Raw genomic sequence first — 23,296 nt, forward strand, 5'->3', positions numbered from 1 at the left:
CAACAATTTCCCAGGTGATGCTAGAATCACAGGGACCGCTCAGATGTTTACCTTTCTTCTCACGTCTGACAATCTCTGTCTGAAACATGTAATCAATTTTTATCCACTAAAGTTGATTATACGTACACCAATGTCTACTATTATATTTAGGTTTATTTATTTCCATTCCATTGTGTGTGCGTTTAGTGCAGGCCACTTTTTCTATGCTATTTCATCTTTCCTTTCTGACTTTGTTTAGGTTGATTTTTCCCCCCTTTGTTTCCACTAGCTTCAAAGCTATACCTTCTGCCTCACTCCTTTGCTTGGTCTCCCTAAAACCTGAAAATGAGAATTCACTTATCAAACTCAAAGTTTACCAGCATCTTTGCTACACATAAAACAAACTGAAAGTCTATGAAATGGTTCAATGGATAACATGCATTGATCAGTACACAAGGACCAATAATACTTATTGAATTCAAACTATTTACTATTGTAAAAATTTAATGAAAGCACTATGAGATCTAAATACAATCTTTTGACAACTGCAACACAATAAGTGGTATATTAAAAAAAATAACGCTGGTGAGCAATAAAAAATAAATTTAAAAAATCTCAAGTACAAGGATATTAAATGTGATAAATCCAAAATCCCTGCCTCTCTTTTCCTTAAAAAGACTGTTTTTTCTAATTACTCCTCCTTGCCTCATAAAATTTCTATCTGGAATCATTTTCCTTCTGTTTGAAATACATTGTCTAGAATTTCCTTTAGGGATACTCTATTGGTTATAAACTATGTTTTTATACTTTTGAAAAAGCTGTTTTCATTATGAAGAAAACAGCTGAGCTTTGATTTGTTTGGATGGGAAATTCTAGGTCAGGTATTATTTTCCCCCAAATTATTGAAAATATGCTTTTATTATCTCCTGGTTTCCATTACTTTTACTGTTAAGTTGGCAATTGTCTTAGGAGGTGGAAGGGGGTAATTTTTATTATTCACTAAATAACTTTGAATATTTTCTCATTGGCATGGATTTGCTTTATGTTATTCTGTTTCAAATTTGTTGGACATCCTGACCCTGAAACTTTTAATTTTTAGTTCTAGAGAATTCTCTAGCAACGTTTCTTCAAATATTTTCTCTACTCCACTGTCTTTTTATGTCATTCTAAATACATTCTTTAAATCTATATTACAGTGAAAAATAATAATTTCCTTTTTGGCTGAATTTAATGTTATTGAACCCATCCATTAATTTATAAAATTTATAAAGTCTATATTTTTAATGTCTAAAAGTTCTTTTCCCCTTTGCTAGACCTTATCAGATATTCATATAAATTTTTTTCTCCTTGCTCTCATTTTTGGTCTCATAAATTATTAAAATGCATGGAGCATTCATTTTATATTCTGAGTTGGATAATTCTAATATCTGAAATCTTGGCTGGTCTAATTATCTCTCTTGTTCCTGCTGGATTTTGCTTCCCTTTGTCTTGTAAATTCATATATTGTGATTCCACATCCTTGAGATGTTTTCTGTGGCCCTTCTTTGAGACCTGAGTTGAAGGCTGGCTTTTTAGCTTAGTCAGAGTGTGATCCATGGACCAGCAGTATCTGCTTCACCTTAGAGACTGTGAACTTGCAGAATCTTAAACCCCAGACCTACTGAATGAGAATCTGCATTTTAATCATAACCCTAGGCACAGCAGAATTTGATAAAGGCTGGTCTAAGGAGGGTTTGGACTGGTGGGCTTTGTTTCCTGTCAGGTACCTGGAGGCATCACCACACTTCATATGAAATTCTCAGCTGAAAGCTTTTTTGGAGCACATAAACCAAATTAATTCAAGATTTGAACTCATGTGTGCGCTGGCTATGAATGCTCAAAGACATCTTTTTTCCCTTCCACCCAGAGCCAAGGTTCAGGAGAGGACGCTTCCTTGCATAAGGAAGCAGCAGGTAGGACAGATTTACTCCTAGTGTACCCTTACAGCTAGGGACAGTCCTTTGTGGTTGAGTGGCAGGGGGGCCTCCTGAAACATTGCCAGGTGGTGGGGTGCGGGCTGAAGACTGTATCACCTAACTCCTGCACACCCAGGAAGCTATGAAAACTCGAGCTCCATATCACATTGGGTCTATGGATGCTTTCTGGAAATCACCCCCTCCCTTCCTTTGACCTCCTGGATTCCTGCCTTTATCAAGTCTTAGCTCCCAAAGGCTATTTGCTTTCTTGTCAGCTCAGTAATAAATGTGAACAGGTTCTGCTTTTAAATACACTTGGGTATTTCTTTTTGCTCTGATAATATAGTCAGTTAGAGCAGACTGACATACCCCAGGAAATAGAAATGCAAGCCTTAAGACTTTTATTTCATTGTGAAGAAGAACACACAGCTAGGACATAGATGGAAAAGTGCTTCATTTTTTGATCAAGAGGAAAATAAAAAATGATAGATTTCTATCACTTGTTACAAGTTTCTATCAGGCCATCATCTGGAATCAAATATAGCACTTTTCCTATACCATCTCATTTAAATCCAGTTATCATTATCCCCCTTTACAGATGAGGAAACAGAAGCTCAAGGTGGATACAATATTCTCAAGGTCATCCATCTACAAAGGAGTAGGATTTGAATCCCTGTTCACCTGAGGGCTTCCCTTGTGGCTCAGCTGGTAAAGAATCTGCCTACAATGTGGGAGACCTGGGTTCGATCCCTGGGTTGGGAAGATCCTCTGGAGAAGGGAAAGGCTACCCACTCCAGTATTCTGGCCTAGAAAATTCCATGGACTGTATAGTCCATGGGGTCTCAAAGAGTCAGACACGACTGAGCGACTTCCACTTTCACCTGAGTCCAAAGTACACCTTCAAATCACAGGACTCTTCTCGGGTCACTTTCCCTCCATCCCTCCCTCCCACTGAGTCCTTGAGCTGACGTCCTGCTTATGACTCAGCAGAAAATAGTTCTTTAGTGTCCCTACCTCCTGCTCAAGAATGTGTAGGGGCTCCCTTGATATTTCAGAGTGGTTCCAAACCCAATTCACCTAATAACACTAACTCCATGTCTAACTCTTCTTTGAAACCCTACCCAGTTCCTCCATTCCATAAGGATTTCTATTTTTTCCTGACTGCATTGTGGACCCAAGGCCTATTCATTTTTGTGTATTAGCTTGATTTCAAGACTAAATTGAAAGCTACTCTAAGGCAAACACAATGGGTTGTTATTTTTTTGGCTTTCACCATTCCCATGGAAGTATGTGTGACACTTAGTAGGCATTAAATACTTACACATTGATTGACTGCAGAGCAAACCATTATTTTTATTCTGTTCAACTTTTTATTTTGCAAAGCGTGATAAGCAAAGAATCAAAGTGATTAAAACCTTAAGATTCCAATTAATGTAAATAAAAAGAGAAAAGATGGCCAGATTATGAACTACTTTTTGTCTCTAGATGTTTATTCCAAGCATTGCTTTGGTCGATGCAGTTTAGGCAACAGGGAATTCTTAGAGATGATTAATTCCAGGTGGATCAAACCTTAATATCCTTTTGAGGATGATTCACTTCAATTTGCTGCATCATTACTTTTAGGAGGCAGTAAATGATAGCAAACACTATACACACTTCCCCATCCTCTGCAATTTCCCTCCCAAGTTGAAAACCATTTAAAAATAATTCGAGATAAAGTTCAGTCAGTTAGCTAGTTACAGCATTCTCTTAGGGTAGCATTAGCATTAATTAATGTTTGTGGACTGCTTTGAAAATCACAAGTGCTATGGAAGTGCTGACTATTAATTTAGTAAAAGCACAAGCCATGAAAGCTGAAATTTAAAGGCAGTTGTGCACTGCTGAAATGTTTTAATATTTAAATGAGCCAGCCTGAAGAAAGTCTCTGACATCCCATGTTTATAAATGAGGAAGAAAAGAAGTCCCAAGTGGAGAGATTGTAAATGATTTAAAAGAGAAGACGGAGGTAGGAGTGGATAGGGATGACTGTTAACTATTAGAGGAAGGCAGAGGATGATGGGCGGGTACATGTCCATCAATTTGGAGATTAGTCCTTGTGCTGGAGATTGGCAGTGACATGGGAGGTGAGAAGGAAGAGACAGAAGAGGAGGAGAAAGAAGGAAAACTAAGAGGAAGAAAAAAGAGGAAAACAGAAAGGAAGAAAAAGAAGGAAAAGGAGATCTCTTGACTGAGAATAAAAATAATGACAAAAAGTGATGAAACTGATGTTTCTCCCTTGCATATCTGCTCAAGGGGCAGTTATAGTATAATAATGACTAGAAACCACCTTCTGATTCCTTCTTGACAGTCATCTCCAAACACCCGCTCGATCATTACTGGCAGACGTGCGAACCTGAGTCAGCAGATTCTGTCTCCCCACCTCCCCCAACCCCAGGCCATCTGCGTCCTTTCCCTTTTATCACATGGCTTCCCGAGATAAGGTGAGCATCCTTGTCCCTCTCACTGTCCTCCACTTCCACCAAGACAACTTCTTCTTCAAGACTGTCCTTGATATTCAGCTTTTCCAGTAAAGTCACATTAGGCCCCTGTGCCCATATATCTGCTGTTCTCATGACTGAAACCTGTATGCTCTTCCCAATGACAATTTCCAGGAGGGCAGAATTCCATAACTGTGAAGGCTGTTGAACCACTGAGCGTGGAACTTTCTGGGTAACTGCTGTGGTACTATTAGAAGTTAGGCCCATGAGTTAAATGACCAAGAGCACGACCTGTGATGGGAGAGGAAGAGTCTCTATAGAAAAGATAAGAAACGATCTTTCTTCCCTTCCTCCTCCATTCTTTCCTCCTTTCTGTTATCTTTTTAAAGCACAACATATATTTACATTGCAGAATGTCTGGAAAACAGAGAAAGGCAAAAATGCAGTAACTGTACTCCATCTGCTCAGATAGAGCCAAACCTTATATTTAATCATAGTCCCTGTTTTAAGTTTATTCATGTTCACATAAGATATTGCATCAAATAATGTTACATATAATTTTGTAAGTATTTATATATTATGTAAATATAAGTAATATGACAAATACATGTAGCATAATATATTTAAGCATTTTATAACACATAAAATACAATATACTTTGTGTTATATATTTGTTATATTTTTATTATAAAATATTTTCCACGAATTTCTTTATAACAGATGTTTAATATTCTGTCATATGGATACACCACAATCATTCTTTAAATTTAGAATTGTATTTTTATTGGTCTCACAATATTTGTCTTTATAAAGAATGTTTTTAATAGATATGTTTGGGCATACTTTTTTTCAGAATTTTTATTAAGTGAGACAAGGCCTATTTTCAAAAAGAAATTCAAATTTCATGTTTTCCAATTTTCCTACCATGATTTCTCCTATAAGTTGTCATATATGCAATTTTAAAAAGGTTTCTCCTAGTCCGGTAGTCAGATAATCTCTGGGAGTATTGTAATCATCACATTTTAACAGAATTTTTATTCTGATCAGAGATTTAAGGAACAAAACAAAATGAATTACATTGTTTCTATGATTCTTTTTTTTTCAAATCCACATGTTGTGCAGTGTAATCTTTTTTAAATTAATTAATTTATTTTAACTGGAGGCTAATTACTTTACAATATTGTAGTGATTTTTGCCATACATTGACATGAATCACTATGATTCTTGTTAAATGCCCAGAAGTGTTCAGTGCTGAGCACGCCGAGATGGCGCTAGAGAAGCCACGTGAGTGGAGCAGGGCGCCTGCCTGTGGAGCCTCCGAGCCGTTCATTTGACCTGTGCAAAGATGGGTACAGTTCTCCCCGTCCCTGTATTCACAGCACCAGCAGTGTGATGTCAAAGCATTTTGTGTCAGTTCCCTACCCCTTGGGCCTGGGCTGGCTGTGTGATTTTGCCAATAGAATGCACTAAGTGACCACATGCTGGTTCCAATCCGGAACACAGGGATATCACATACCAGGCCTATTCCCTTGGAACCCTACTCCTGAACCCTACTCCTGACATATGAAAAAGCCCAAGCTAGCCTGCTAGAGGATGAGAGACTGCACAGGGCCTAAACAAAGAGGTCTACAGAGGTGACTGTGAACAGCTAGCCCCCAGCCAAGCCACCAGTTGACCACAAACATGCCAACTAAGGCCAGAGGAACTGCCCAAATAAGCCAAGAATCCTGTGCTAAATAAATATGCTTTGGTACAGAGTATAACACAGGAGATGCTGTTTGATACTGCCTGTAAATCAAACCCAGCAATGTACTTAGTATCATAACAGAGGAAGAAGGAAAGAGTTGTAAGGAGTTAGCTTCCTTCTTCCTCAACTACTTTTGATCTTAACACTACAGTCTAAAGTAATGAGTGCTGTGTCCTTAAAGACGCACCTTTCTACAAAGGAGTTAAAACATTCTGATAAAGGAGAAAGATCAGTGTGTGTGTGTGTGTGTGTTTCTTAAACAATATTAATTCCCTATATGTACCTTCCCTAGGCTGAGTTGCAAGGCTACCCAAGTTGGATTGAGCAACAAGTCCTCTTCGCTTCTGGATCTGGTGATGGGTGGTCACTGATGCTGCCAGGAAAGTAACTGTATAGGCATTCTGACCCTGAGAGGTAATATTCTGTGAACTGCCTGATGTGCCCAAGTTAACAGTGTTATCCAACGAGCTATTTTCTGCTCTAGGCATTAGCTTTAGATTTGCAGCTCTGGTTTAGCGAAGCCAGCCTCCTTGTGTCCTCTGAGCTTCCTCTATTTGGTAAGTCTATAAATAAAAGTCAGTTTCTCCCGCCCACATTTCTCTGTGTTGCCATCAAAATCTAGCAGCCAATTGAACCTTTCTCCTAGACTCTTGCTTTTTGCTATAACAGTGCATCTCCGACTTTAATGTACCTAGGAATCACCTAGGGATCTTGCTAATCTGCAGATTCTGACTCAGTAGGACTGGGATCGGGACCAAGAATTTGCATTTCTAACAAGTCCCCAGGTGATGATGCTGCTCACAGCAAAACGTTTTGAATATTAAGTGGCTACAGGACAAATGAACTCAATGCTAGTAACCAATGGCTGGTTGATGGATAACCAGAGTTAGAGAGTGCCTGATCTCAGAATCTTCCTATTCTCATTGTCAGGTGAGCAAACGTCTGCCCTCCAGGAGCCAAAGAGTCAGACTCACCCTGATAGTTCTGTGTGATGTTGTTTAGCCAATAAGTTGTGTCTGACTCTTTGCAACCCCATTGACTGCAGCACACCAGGCTCCTCTGTCCTTGGCTATCTCTCAGAGTTTGCTCAAATTCATGTTCATTGAATCAATGATGATATTTAACCATCTCATTCTCTGCTGTTCTCCTTTTGCTTTCAATCTTTTCCAGCACCAGGCCCTTCTCTAATAAGTCAGCTGTTTGGATCAGGAGACCAAAGTATTGGAGCTTCAGCAACAGTCCTTCCAATGAATATTCAGGGTTGATTTCCTTTAGGATTGAGTGGTTGGGTCTCCTTTGAAGGCCAAAGGACTCCCAAGAGTCTTCTCCAGCACCATAATTTAAAAGCATCAATTCTTCAGCATTCAGTCTTCTTTATGGTCCAACTTTCCTATCCATACATGACTATGCACATGATTACTGGAAAAACTATAGCTTTGACTATATGGACCTTTGTCAGTAATGTTTTTAATACATTGTCTAGCTTAGTCATAGCTTCTCTTCCAAGGAGCAAGGGTCTTTTAATCTCATGGCTGAAGTCACCATCCACAGTGATTTTCGAGCCCAAGAAGATAAAATCTGTCACTGCTTCCACTTTTTCCCCATCTATTTGTCATGAAGTGATAGGACTGGATACCATGATGTTAGTTTCTTTTATTTTTAGTTTGAGTTTTAAGCCAGCTTTTTTAATCTCCTCTCTCACCTTCATCAAGAGGCTCTTTAGTTCCCCTTCACTTTTTGCCATCAGAGTAGTATTATCTGCATATCAAGTTGGTATTTCTACCGGCAATCTTGATTCCAGCTTGTGATTTATCCAGCCCAGCATTTTGCATGATGTACTCTGCATATAAGTGAAATAAACAGGATGACAATATACAGCCTTGTTATATTCCTTATCCAATTTTGAACCCATCCATTGTTCCACGTCTGGTTCTAATTGTTGCTTCTTGACCTGCATATAGATTTCTCAGGAGGCAGGTAAGGTGGTCTGGTATTCCCATCTCTTGAAGAATTTTCCACAGTTTGTTGTGATCCACACAGTCAAAGGCTTTGGCATAGTCAATGAAGCAGAAGTAGATGTTTTTTCTGGAACTCCCTTTCTTTCTCCATGATCCAACAGATGTATGTAATTGGGTTTCTGGTTCTTCTGCCTTTTCTAATCCCAGCTTGTACATATGGAAATTCTCGGTTCATGTACTGCTGAAGCCTAGCTTGGAGGATTTTGAGCATTACCTTGCCAGCATGTGAAATGAGACCAATTGTGCAGTAATTTGAACATTCTTTGGCATTGTCCTTCTTTGGGACTAGAATGAAAACTGACCTTTTCCAGTCCTGTGGCCACTGCTGAGTTTTCCAAATTTGCTGACATACTGAGTGCAGCACTTTAATAGCATCATCTTTTAGGATTTTAAATGGCTCAGCTGAAATTCTGCCACCTGCACTAGTTTTGTTCATAGTAATGCTTCTTAAGGTCCATTTGACTTCACAGTCCAGGATGTCCTGCTCTAGGTGAGTGACCACACCACTGTGATCATTAAGACCTTTCTTATATAGTTCTGTGTATTCTTGCCACCTCTTATTAATTGCTTCTGCTTCTGTTAGGTCCTTATTGTTTCTGTCTTTTATTGTGCCCATCCTTACATGAAATGTTCTCTTGATACCTCCAATTTTCTTGAAGAGATCTGTTTTCCTCTGTTTGCACTGGTCATTTAAGAAGGCCTTCTTTAATCTTTTCTCTGCTTTCAGTTTGGTTTATCTTTCCCTTTCTCCCTTGCCTTTCACTTCTCTTCTTTCCTCAGCTATTCTTAAAGCCTCCTCAGACCATCACTTTGCCTTCTTGCATTTCTTTTTCTTTGGGATGGTTTTGGTCACTGTCTCCTGTACAATATTATGGTCTTCATCCATAGTTCTTCAGGCATTCTCTCTACCAGATCTAATCCCTTGAAGATATCCTTCACCCTCCACTGTATAATCATAAGGGATTCAATTTAGGTAACACCTGAATGGCCTCGCGGCTTTCCCTACTTTCTTCAATTTAAGCCTGAATTTTGCAAAATGACTCATGATGTGAGCCACAATCTGCTCCAGGTCTTGCTTTTGCTGACTGTATACAGCTTGTCCATCTTTGGCTGAAAAGAACATAATCTGATTTCAGTATTGACCATTTGGTAATGTCCAAGTATAGAATCAAGGCTATGGTTTTTCCTGTGGTCATGTATGGATGTGAGAGTTGGACTGTAAAGAAGGCTGAGAGCCAAAGAATTGATGCTTTTGAACTGTGGTGTTGGAGAAGACTCCTGAGAGTCCCCTGGACTGCAAGGAGATCCAACCAGTCCATTCTGAAGGAGATCAGCCCTGGGGTTTCTTTGGAAGGAATGATGCTAAAGCTGAAACTCCAGTACTTTGGCCACCTCATGCAAAGAGTTGACTCATTGGTAAAGACTCTGATGCTGGGAGGGATTGGGGGCAAGAGGAGAAGAGGATGACAGAGGATGAGATGGCTGGATGGCATCACTGACTCAATGGACGTGAGTCTGAGTGAACTCCGGGAGTTGGTGATGGACAGGGAGGCCTGGCGTGCTGCAATTCATGGGGTCGCAAAGAGTCGGACACGACTGAGCGACTGATCTGATCTGAAGTATAGAGTCATCTTTTAGGTTGTCGGGAAAAGGTGCTTGCTATTGGGACTGGAATGAAAACTGACCTTTTCCAGTCCTATGGCCACTGCTGAGTTTTCCAAATTTGCTGACATATTGAGTGCAACACTTTCACAGCATCATCTTTTAGGATTTGAAATGGCTCAGCTGAAATTCTGCCACCTGCACTAGCTTTGTTCATAGTAATGCTTCTTAAGGCCCATTTGACTTTACACTCCAGGATGTCCTGCTCCAGATGAGTGACCACACCATTGTGGTCATCTGGGTCATCGTGGTTATGACCAGCACGTTCTCTTGAAAAAACTCTGTCAGCCTTTTCCCTGCTTCATTTTGTACTTTAATGCCAAACCTGCCTGTCATTCCAGTATCTCTTGACTTCCTACTTTTGCATTCCAAACCCCTATGATGAGAAGGTGTATTCTCAGGTAAACATTTTATTTTTTTTAAGTACTCATTTGCCACAGTCACTCCTTACAGGGTGTGAGGTTCGTTCCCCATGAACTCCACAGCTTCCACTTGTCTCTTCTTTATGTCATCTCTCATGTCCTATTTCTGACCATCTCTTATTCCTTTGTTCTTACTCTGCATAGTCCCACAAAACTAAAATACCATTGGAAAAGTTTCCCGCTCTCCCAGCTCCTGATTAATTCTGTGAATTCCAGGAGCCCCTACACCTAGAGCCCTGTGTTTGTTGGCGCCCTGTAGGACATGGTTAACACACGACACCTCTTCTCAAAGCTGTTACCCCATTTCAAAGTGTTAGTCGCTCAACCGTGTCCAATTCTTTGCAACCCCATGGTCTATAGCCCACCTGGCTCCTCTGTCCATGGAATTCTCCATGAAAGAATCCTGGAGTGGGTAGCCATTTCCTTCTCCAGGAGTTCTTCCCAACTCAAGGACTGAACCCAGGTCTCTTGCATTGCAGGCAGATTCTTTACATGTGAGCCACCAGGGAAGCCCCCAAAGAAACGGGAGCATACTATGTTGGCTGGAAATTGGTCCCGGTCTCCCCTATGGGAGGCAAGAATTCTACCACTGAACCAGCCATTTCAAAGTGCAGGCATTAACTCTCCACCTGACTGTGAATTCAATCAATGCAGGTGGGACCTATGGATCAGTAGTATCACCTGGAAGCCTGTTAGAAATGCAAAACCTCCAGCTGCATTCTAAAATTCTGAATTGGAATCAGCATTTTATCAAGATTCCCAGGTGACTTTTATCAAAATCTGGCCCATACTAGTGTTGCAATTAAAACATCTAGTTATTCCTGCAGTCCGCATTTCACAGCAATTCTTACACAGTGATAGAGAAAAGACTGGACCCCAGCCCTCCAATCATATTCCAATATGATTTTGTATATCTGAGAGTAGATAATGGGTAGATACTTTTAGGTTTGTGACAATAAGATACACAAAAAACATTTTACTCAGTATCCAGCACACTGGTGGTATGGAATAAATCATTTTTGTTTAATGAAAGACAGATATGAAAAAATTGAAAGATGCTGATTTGATATTAATTCATTAAGAATAAAATGTGGCAATAAAGTTGGACACTGATAAGTAGTACTTTATAAGCATGGAGCATTAGATGCATAATTCTCATTTACTTATTAGCTTGGAATGAAATGTTTTACTGCTGAAGAAGTATTTATGCACATATATTTTGAAAGTGAATACTACTGAATCTTGAATAGCTCTAGAAATGTGAAATCAGAGAAATATTTGCTTTACCATTGTCCAAAAATTTAGATGGCTACTTTGTGCTCAAAAATACAGCATAGCATTCCAATGCAGAATATAGGTGTTTAAAGAGCCAAATAACTGCTGACAATGGCAAGATTTTGAGTTGAAGTTACTTCGTAAACATTCAAATTCAGTGGAAAGTCATATTAAATAAAGTCACTTGGAGTCTGATGCTTCCTTGTAACCCCATTATATGGGCACAAAAAGGTCAGTCTCCTTTCAAAGTGGGATGGCATCTGAGCAGTATTAACTGCCCACAGAACCAGGGTCTGTGCATCTTGCAATCAACAATAAACTGAAAAGTTCAGCACAACTGCCCACCTTACTGCATAAAATATCAACACAAAGATTTACCCAATCTTTGTATATCCTCAAATCAATACAAAGATTTATAAACAAATATTTTTGTATCTTGAAATCAACACTATAGGGAAAAGTTCCTCAGTGATCATCCACTTTAATGTCTCTCTCTCAAATATCATTTTGAATGTCAAGGAAAGGAATAACGTTGCTTTTAAAGGACACACCTAGAGCTCATTAAATCACTTCAGTGACAATCCCTTAGACGTCCTTCTCCATACTAACAGGATACAACAGCTAAATCTGTTTTTTGTTTCTTCTTTTTTATAAGCAAATCCATTGCAATGCCTTTTAAAAAGTATCCAAGTTGCTCCTTTTAGAATCATTTTAGACTCAAACCTTAAATAATAGTCTAAAAACACATGTCATATTATCTTTTAGGGTGGACCACACGAAACTGCCAATATTTGACCATCTTGACCCATAATAATGGCAATTTCATACAGTTCAACATACTAGAATACTCACCCAGCTTTAAAGGAACATTTTCTATTGACTGCGATATCAGTTAGGAAAATATATTTCTTAAATGACCAAAAACCTAAGTTGTTTTCTGGCAATTCCTGGGGTCACATAAATTGGAAGTTCCTAATTTGCATATATAAATCACTGTGAGTAGACCAGTACTGTTCTGATTAATACTTGGTAATTGTATCAACAGACATGAGGTTGGACATCAGAGGAGAAAAGAAACTAGGAAGGTTTTTCTAAAAGTTTCCTTTGGAAAACTTTATGAGTAAAATGGATTAAAAAATGTTCCCTTCAGGTAAATGGTTTAACCAAAAAGTCTTATACATGGATCAATAATAATAGAAAAGCTTGAATAACCACCCATGCCCGCAACTATAGTTTTAATGGTTGAATAATGAACAAAGTTATGAGACTTTTGCTCAATAAATGGCTAGAGTGTGCCACAGAATAAAAGACAGTCTGTCTGTGCATCCATTCTTTTATGTTTGCTGCCCAGCCCTGTGAAAAGTGTTGTTTTTAATGATTACACAGAGGAATGTGAAAATCTCAACTGCCTTCAAAGCCATTAAGGAGATTTAGTCATGTTCAGTGGAGCATCAGACGTTTCTGTGTTTCATTGCTTCTCAATTTCCTGAAAACTTGTAAATTGCTGATTCTCACAGAATGATGGGATACAGAATGAACTTTGATGTGAGCTAAGCAAAAGTCTACACATGCTACCGTTCTGAATAATAAAAAATGCTTTTGAAAAGAGGCTTGTAATAGCCCACATTTTCAGATGATAAATTAAATCCTTAGCCTTCAGAGCACGTGTCTGTTATCCAATGTCTCACAAATTAGGATGCACGACCAGAAATCCAGTGACCCACTTGCCAGATCCACCGGGAGCTTGTGAAGTTTGTCAGTCTGATTAAGGAGTGGGTCTTTGCCCACTCTGCAGTGGGAGGGAGTTTTTTCATACAGCAGAGACCACTGTTACCACCTAACAGAAGCCTTTCCACTAAGTGTCCTGGATAGAGGTTCAATTTCCCAGGAACACACAACTAGGCAAGGCCCAACCAGCTAGAGGAAACTGGCGCCAAGCTGGTTTCTTATCAAAACACAGCATTACAGGTTTTGGAGGAAGAAATGGAATTATCAAAGGTCCATCTGCCCCAACTCCAACCTATTCAAACTCGGAACACAAAGGCAAGCAATGTACCTGTTAGCCCTTGTTATTCTTTTTTTAGGGAGCAGTAAATCTTATCACTGAATCATTAAGTATTCTTGGAAGACTATCTAAAGATGTCAGAAGGGTAAGTGACTCTGATTGGAAAAAGGGCTTTAAAAATTTATGGACATTTCAAATCTCCATAATGAAGAGGAGAGGTATATTATAAAACAATTATTAAGCAACGGCCAACTGGAGAAAGAGCAAACTGATGTGAAGTTGGCTCAAAACTTGCAAGAAGGAAATACTTCGGCGCATTACCTGGTTCAGCTGTTTTCTAAGCGGGATTCATACAGCAGCTCTTTTTTCTTTTTCAAACAAGGTGCAGCTGGGTGTGTTCCTGGGTGTGGGTCCTGATGAATGCGCAGGGAGAGGATGCGCTGGCAGGCGCTGTGCATCAGCAGAAGCATGGAGCGTGGCAGAGCCAGGTCCGGGCATTGCAGCCCTGACCACCCTTCCCAGGAGAAGCCCCACTCCGCATTTCTGTGGGGGCTGAAGGAGAGGCTTGGGATGGGAACCACCTGGGTAACCGAGGCGACGGAGGCCCTCCTCCCAGGCTCTTCATTTGGAGCCTAGTTCACACGACGCATCCGGTAAACCCTGATGCTCAGGGACTCTTGAGCCCTCTGTGGCTCCCTCGCCCTTCAGTGTCACAGGGCAACGGAGCCTTGCCCAGTAGCCGGGCAGGGTCAGATGAAGGTCTCTGCTTGAAAGGCCGGAGAGGAGGAACCTCCGCAGGCCAGATCGCAGGAATGGACGGCGCATGCTCCAGAGGGGATGCTTGGCCCCATGATGCGGGGCAGGGCTTCGGGGGAGGCAACCATCCAGGCGTCCGGCGCGTGAAACTCTGGAGCGTTTATCCCACCTACGTCTCAGGGCTAAGCAGAGAGATAAATACAGACTTCGAAAAGAAAGACAGACTTTTATAGCAGCTGCATATAAAAAACGAAATCATTTCATACATGCTGAACATAAAGGAGGTAGCCTACAAAGGTCTGGTGTTAAGATATTTGGATTGGAGCTTTATGTCTTTTAAAAAGTGTTTAGTGGGACTTCCCTGGCGGCTCCGTGGTTAGGACTCCACCTTCTAATGCCGGGGGTGTGCGTTCCATCCCTGGTTGGGGAATTCTGATCCCACACCTGGAGGGCGCCAACCAAAAAAGTAATTAATTAATTAAAATTTTATTTAGTAACTCATTTATATTGTATTTTACAAAAACATAGCGGTCCACAATGGATTAGAAATTTAAAAAATAAACCGCAAACGAAAACAAGAACAAAAAACAGCATGTCCTTATGGACGGTCTAGCCAATCTCTAGATTCCATATAATTGGGGGATTTTTTAAATTTGATTTTTGAGCATCACACTTTGTTGTGTTGCTGTTTTCTTGGTTTGAGCTCTCAAATCTTTCAAATATACCAATAATTTTCTTCTACTGAATTCTTTTGCGTTACACTAAAATATAGAAATTGAAAGTCAAATGAAGGGGGAAAGGAGATCTGTACGTTGTTCTCTCATTTTCATTTACTATGTATGTTACTTACCAGACAAGTTCTTTATAAAGCCAGCCATTGCTGGATGCATTCATCTTAAAAAAGAAAATACCAGGAATACCAGGGAAAAATCATTTTATAACCTCCTTTCCAGTTCATCTGGATGTTTGGTGCCCTCGCTAATAGGAAACCCAGGTTGTAAGTCACATAAGTCTGGGGCTGCACTGTTGTGCCCCTGATTGATGTGGGAAATAACTGTCACCTTCTTTCTGGTCCATTCTCCAGTCTGAGAACAATTTTGCCTCTAGGCTCTTTGTCCATCTTCCTGCCTACCCCACTGACCTCTTTATACAAGGGAAAAGATAAGGACCCAGAGAAAAGTGGAGTTGATTGTTACCTAAACTAAATATTAACCTAGTTTAGAATAACCAGTCACCAGGACATTTATTTTTCTTTGTTTTTTTCTAACTACCATGAGGATGGAATTAGACTTGCTTTATCTAAAGCTCACAAGGGGTTCCCAAACATTTGGATAAGAGGTGCCCTTCTAAACAGGTCAAACCCGGGGTATGGCCCCTGCATTTGAGACCGAGAGTGTGTCCTGAAATTTGGCTTATTGTGATTGCTTTGTCCTTTGGTCTAGACATTAAGGGTTCTCACGGCTTTACCACCAGTGGAATCTTTTAAGTTAGCAGCAGCTCTAATTATGCACCAATTAACCTTAATTAAGACAGTTCTTGTATAACAGCACACCCAGAGAGTCCACTAAACAAACGGCTTGACAAACGCTGTCATTTAAAGTCCTTTCCAAACATGTCACTTTCTTAATTAGGAAGTGAGGTTGTGAAGACGCTATATTCACAGACATTATTTGGGGAATTAGAGTAGAGAAGATGGGAGCCAGTTCCTCTCCACGCTCCTTAAATGCATTGGTTACACAGAACACGTGGCCTTGGATGGACCCATAGGACAGCACCATGAAGATGACCCTCTTCTGGACACATTTGCTCCAGGTGGGCAATAAAATGATGTGAAATTACTTCAGTCTCATTTTTCAAGGAAAGATTAGAAAATAAAAGGCATTTCATGGAAATAATGAAAGGTTTCAAGACTGATCTTTTTCTATTTGTATTAAGATGGAAGACACATAGACACCATAAATTTAATAGAAAATGCTGATAAATTTGGTATTTTGCACTATAACTTCAACATCTTTGTAATACTGGATCCTAGTTTTTTAAAAGACATTTTTTTCAAGTCAAGATTTATGCTATGCAAGAGATTTTTTTGTATTAAACTTGCATATTTCTTACTATGTATTTCATACTTTTGTCACTTTCGTAAATGAAGGCTTTCGACATATTTAATTTTATCCTGAAACATGTTAATGTGAAATCTACCATACAAAAAAGCACAGATTATGTGTACATAGTGTTTTACGAAAACTCACAATAGTTACCAGTTTAGGGAATAAAACATTAATAGTAACTTTAAATCCGTATGTTCCCCTCCCTAATTACACTCTCTTTCTCCCCCCACTCCAGAAATATCTTCTCCCAAATTTGTGCTGCTGCTGCTAATTTGTGTCCAATTCTGTGCGACCCCATAGACGGCAGCCCACCAGGCTCTGCCGTCCCTGGGATTCTCCAGGCAAGAACACTGGAGTGGGCTGCCATTTCCTTCTCCAATGCATGAAAGTGAAAAATGAAAGTGAAGTCGCTCAGTCGTGTCTGACTCTTCGAGACCCCATGGACTACAGCCGACCAGGCTCCTCTGCCCATGGAATTTTCCAGGCAAGAGTACTGGAGTGGGGTGCCATTGCCTTCTCGGAAATTTGTGCTAACAATTTCGTATTTAGAGTTCTACCACCTATGTGTAACATAAATGGAAATTGTGTATAATTTTGTGCATTTTTAGCAGTTGTATAAGTAGAATCATACTATGACATTCTCTAATTTTCTCTATATGTTTGACATTTATTCAAATATAAGTGTGTAATTCAACTTCATTTGTTTTCACTGTTACAAGTTATTCTGTCATATGACCCTATTAAAAAAAAAAAAAAAAAAAACTGTGATGTTTTTGTGAAAAGGTTTTTTTTTTGTTTTTTTTTACCTAATTTTGTCATGAATGGTTCAGTTCAGTTCAGTCGCTCAGTCATGTCCGACTCTTTGCAACCCCATGAATCGCAGCACACCAGGCCTCCCTGTCCATCACCAACTCCCGGAGTTCACCCAGACTCATGTCCATCGAGTCAGTGATGCCATCCAGCCATCTCATCCTCTGCCATCCCCTTCTCCTCCTGCCCCTAATCCCTCCCAGCATCAGAGTCTTTTCCAATGAGTCAACTCTTCCCATGAGGTGGCCAAAGTACTGGAGTTTCAGCTTTAGCATCATTCCTTCCAAAGAAATCCCAGGGCTGATCTCCTTCAGAATGGACTGGTTGGATCTCCTTGCAGTCCAAGGGACTCTCGAGAGTCTTCTCCAACACCACAGTTCAAAAGCATCAATTCTTTGGCGTTCAGCTTTCTTCACAGTCCAACTCTCACATCCATACATGACCACAGTCAAAACCATAGCCTTGACTAGACGGACCTTTGTTGGCAACGTAATGTCTCTGCTTTTGAATATGCTATCTAGGTTGGTCATAACAATGTTAAATATTATAAAATTTTTCTTCATCTATTGCAACGATAAAGTTGTTATACTTTTGTTTTCAATGTGCTAATATGGAGAATCATGTGATATAATAGTCTTAAATATGATGAACAAATCCAACTTGGTCACGATGTATTATATATTGTCTTGTTTTACAGTGTTGAATGGATTTGTTTATTGATTTTGGAGGGGGCTTTGAAGAAATCAAAGCCATGTCCATGACGGATGGGGTCACACTTGCTGTTTATCCTGCTGCCCTACGGTGATTTTAGTATGAAGACTTTATTAGCTTTAGGACATACATTTACTTCATTTATTTGGCTGTGCTGGGTCCTAGTTGTGGCACAGAGGCTCTTTAGTTGCAGCATGTGGAATCTTAGCTGTGACATGTGGGACCTAGTTCCATGGCCAGGGATCGAACCTGGGCCCCCTGCCTTGGGAGGCCAGAGTCCCAACCACTGGACAAAAAGGGACGTCCCAGGACGTACATTTCAAAGTACCCTCCTTCAAGTCTCTGAATGAATTTTTTTAAATTTGGAAGCATCTATTCTTTGAATATTTAGTATAATTTTTCTTTAAATGCAAGTAGGACAAGAGTAAGACAACTCAAATTTTCTATTTTCTGGATTTATTCATATTTCTAGGAGTTTTCCTCAATTTCACTAAATTTTCCAATATATTGGTGCACATTTCTCTGTAGTTCTCTCTATTATCATTTTATTATCTACTTTTTTCTTGTCGAGTCCTTTATTCTTCATATATCCTGTTAGAGGATTAGAAGTTGTTAGAGGATTATAACAGAGAAGGCAATGGCACCCCACTCCAGTACTCTTGCCTGGAAGATCCCATGGACCGAGGAGCCTGGTAGGCTGCAGTCCATGGGGTCGCTAAAAGTCGGGCACAAATGAGCCACTTCACTTTCACTTTTCATTTCCTGCATTGGAGAAGGAAATGGCAACCCACTCCAGTGTTCTTGCCTGGAGAATCCCAGGGACAGAGGAGCCTAGCGGACTGCCGTCTATGGGGTCACATAGAGTCAGACTCGACTGAAGCGACTTAGCAGCAGCAGCAGAGGATTATAAGGTGTGGTCTGTGGTATATTTGCTTTCTTTTTAAGAATTCTTGTGTCATTACCTCCTTTTATTTTCTTATGCTTATAATGATTTATCTTAGTTTAATTAGTTTTATTTTTGTTCTTGCTGCTTTCCCAGGCCTTTGAATATTGTTTGTTCTTTAAGAACTATAACCTGTGTCACACAAATTTAATGAGTAGTAGTTTTATTATTATTTCATACTATAATAAATTGCTAAATAAAAATAAACTCTTTCACTTCTTCTTTCAGTCCATGTAAACATATGAACTCACAAAATGGGGATTCTTATGTGTTTGTTTGTTTGTTTGTTTGTTTTTAATTCTGTGCTTTGCTTCTGTTTCAAGACTTTGCCTTCCCTATGCGACTCATGATGGGGCCCAAGGCTCCCAGTTCACTAAAGGTAACTCTGGTTTGCCTTTTAGCCCCACAAGCAATGATTTGTTTCATATGCCCTTCTAGCTGAGTGATCACTTGAACTTGAGTAGATACACTTCATAGCTGCCAATTATTGAACTAAGGAAGTGGTGATCTTACCCTAGCCATTCTATGTCAGCTTATTCTACTATCAGTATATTTTGATCTGAAAGTCTTTGGATTCTGTCTCCACACAATAAGAAACATATTTTATTCCTGAACTTTTGATTAAAAATAATGTCTCCTGGACCAAGTAGAAATGACCATTGCTTTGGGAAACAACACCCCCACCCCCACACCACCCACTACTTTGCTCTGTCTGCCTGACAGGGATTTAACAAGCTTTATGAACATCAAAGGCAATACAGAGTTGAAGGAAAGTCTCCTAATGCCTTTTAAATCCTTTATCTTTCTTTTTCAAACCTGCAGTGTGTAAGTATTCATTATATGCAACTAGCATTCAAATTTCTGCTGTTCGAGCAGAAAAATGTCTTTTATCAATTTTAAATTCTTTAAATATTTCCTAATCCTCTACATGTAGGTTAGATGGAATAGCCATTCAGAAGACTGAAATAATTCCTCCTAATACCTGGACTTAGGCAAACTATTTTGACTGCAAGTAAAAACACAATAGTACAAACACAAACATAATAAGAGAATTTAATAAGAGACAGGGGTTTTGTGGACTCTGTGATCTGTTAGGTCTGAAAAGTATCTAGAACCGAAAGTTGGAAACCGTGTATAGGCTGTTAAGGCCCAAATAACACTCCAAATCCTGGTTATAAATTCTCAAGAGAGAAAAAATTCTCTTGAGCCTGGATTGGACAGATGCCCATTCATTACCTAGTCCATCATGGTGACAGGATAAGAACAGAGGATGAAAAGGAGCTTGAAGATCAATTGCTCTATGTGGGGCCAACAATTCTTGGCCGGAAAAGGGTAGCTATTCCATAAAGAGAATTAATCCTGCATTAAACACTTGGAAATTTCTGCCAGAATTTGAAAGAGAAGGAGTCAAAGCTAAAAACTGGAGAGAACATAGTGTAATTTTATAGCAGCAAATGGAGAGTGAAGATGTGAATGATCTGTGTTTCTTTAAAAAGAAAAAACAGCAAATTGTTGTTATTAAGTCAAATTCATCAAAGTGAAAAAATATGCTGAGACAAAGATATGATTCTAATACACAGTGAAAATATTAAATGCAAAGAAACAATATATGAATATTAGAAACACTCAACAGAAACAGTACAGAGACAAAAAAAAAAAATGATATGGAGGCAAGAAAACTTGGCTGACCTTTGATTTCTTTTATGAAATTTAGGTGCCAGAACCATTCTAAAAGTTTTGAGTAGAAAACCTGAGACTCCCGTAATTTAAAACAAACCAAGTTTTCTTCCATGTTTATAAACCAAAGAAAGATATTCTCCTCCCTTCCTATTGGGGAAAAGGTGTTCTGCCAACTCCTTGGCCTATGAAGGGCACACTTCTCCTTATTTGGAAACTCCTTTTTATTTCATCATCTTTTAGAATCAGCTCAATGACCATTCCTTCCCTGGGTTCTCATATCAAAACCAGCTGAGATGCTATTCTCTCTTTCACAGAACAAAATCATTTTTCTCTTATAACACATTTCAGAACACATTTATATGTTCAATTGTGTTCATTATTAAATATCAATCTTCTACATCAGGTTAAAAGATTGATGAGGGAAGGCCCCATTTCCATTTTTTTCACCACTGTATATGTAGAATGTAGCTATGTCAGAACACACTCAACAAACGTGGAGGCACGGGCAGGGAAGGGAGAGAACACCTTATTTGAACTGGGGGGTGAACTTGGTGAACTGGGGAAGCAACAGAGGCAACAGGAAAAGAGGAAGAAAGTAAGAAAATGTCTTAGCTCAGGCTTCTCTAACAACATACCCAGGAACTAGGAGGCTTATAAATAATAGAAATTGATTTATCATGGTTCTGGAGGCTGGCAGTCAGAGATGAGGATGCCAGCAGCATTTGGTTCTGGTGAGAACCTTCTCTTCCAGGTTGCAGACAGAGCTTTCTCAATGGTATCCTCATATGGCAGAGAACAGAGCAGTAGAAGCAAGCTCTCCAGTGACTCTTGCTGCTGCTGCTGCTGCTGCTAAGTCACTTTAGTTGTGTCCGACTCTGTGCGACTCCGTGGACGGCAGCCCACCAGGCTCCCCTGTCCCTGGGATTCTCCAGGCAAGAACACTGGAGTGGGTTGCCATTTCCTTCTCCAGTGCATGAAAGTGAAGAGTGAAAGTGAAGTCGCTCAGTTGTGTCCGACTCTTAGCAACCCCATGGACTGCAGCCTATCAGGCTACTCCGTCCATGGGATTTTCCAGGCGAGAGTACTGGAGTGGGGTGCCATTGCCTTCTCCCTCCAGTGACTCTTACAAAGGCACTAATCCCATTCATGAGGGCCCCACTCCCATGACCTCATGTGCGCCTGTGTGCTAAGATGCTTCAGTCGTGTCCAGCTCTTTGCAACCTCGTGGACTGTAGCCTCCTAGGCTCCTTTGTCCATGAGATTTCCCAGGGAAGAATACTGGAGTGGGTTGTCGCGCCCCCTCCAGTGGATATTCCTGACCCAGGGCTCAAACCCGCATCTCTCATGTCTCCTGCATTGGCAGATGGATTCTTTATCACTAGCACCAACTGGGAATCCCCCACCCCGTGACCTCATCTAGTCTAACCCTAATTACCCGCCAAAGGCCCTGCCTCCTAATACCATCACATTGTGGGTAGAGTTCCAACATATGAGTTTTGCAGGGACATAAACATTCAGTCCTAGCCAATAGACTGCTGGGCACAGAATCTGAGGAAGGCTGTAAAAAAACTGCTGGAGTAAATGTCATTCACATATGAGTATGTAGTCAGTACTTACTTATGACTGTGCCGAGTGGAGGGGCAGACAATGAAGGTGTTTATGAAAACACTAAGCGAGAATGGATGAAAGAGGAGACAAAGATATCTTTTCCTAATTTCCAGTGAAAATCCCTCTCTGTTAGATTAACTTTTATTAAAAAGTAGAAATCAGTTGTGCATCTCAAAGAGACAGGGTTCAGTTGACAATCTCTCTCTAGGGTATTCCCTTCAACAAGTTGACAAAGAGAAATTCTTTTTTTCTCTGAAAAAAGAATATATCATATTTCTGTTCCATTTAACTTCAGCCTTAGAGGGAAAACTATCCAGCAAAGAACAGCATGCTCAAAGTAGGAAATTCTCTTCAGCATCTTTTGTCATGGAGGAGTCTCCACCACCCCATTTAGCAGTTCTGGGCTGTGCCCTTCGAGCTATTACAATTCCTCCTGGCCATTAAAGATTCCATTGATTGTTGAGGTCAGAGGATAGTGTATCTGTGCTTTTAAGTGTCACAGAATATTGGCATAGGGAATTGTCCCAGGCAGTTAAAATTGGGCTAAGCAAAGTTCCAAAGCACAGGTGGCGTCCTATAACTACTGTGTCCGTGGGTGCTGTGCTGACGGTCACTGATGCAAGCTCCAATAACCACAGTGTGAGTCGAACAGCCATGACAGCCCTTTTACCCAGGAGACACAGAGCCTTAATACAAGATGGTGGCTTGAGTTAGTGAGCTCTCACGGCTGGACACTAAGCAGGCACAGCTCTGTCCCAGGGCTGATTCCAAGTCCTTCCTGGGGTTCCCTTGCATCAGTACTCTACACCACACCTCCCACGCCAGGCAGTGTTCCTCTAGCTTGACTTTTCCCAAATTTTTGTTCCTTCAGATCTTAAAAATCACCTGGCCCTTGCAGATTCTAGCATATCATGATCATAAAGTCAGTGTTTATAATTCTTATTAAGGTTTTTAATATTTCAGTACATGTTTATTTTTTAACCATAAACATTATGTGTAGAAAGTGAAACAAAAATAAAGGATAACGGGCATGTCAGATGTCACATTACTAATCAGTGAGTAAACAATTCTATATAATAGATCAATCAATTCTGTGGTTTAAATTCTTCATATACATTCTTATTTTTGTCATCTTAATTT

Source organism: Bos indicus, chromosome 13, assembly GCF_029378745.1.
Source record: "Bos indicus isolate NIAB-ARS_2022 breed Sahiwal x Tharparkar chromosome 13, NIAB-ARS_B.indTharparkar_mat_pri_1.0, whole genome shotgun sequence".
Lineage (NCBI taxonomy): Eukaryota > Metazoa > Chordata > Mammalia > Artiodactyla > Bovidae > Bos > Bos indicus.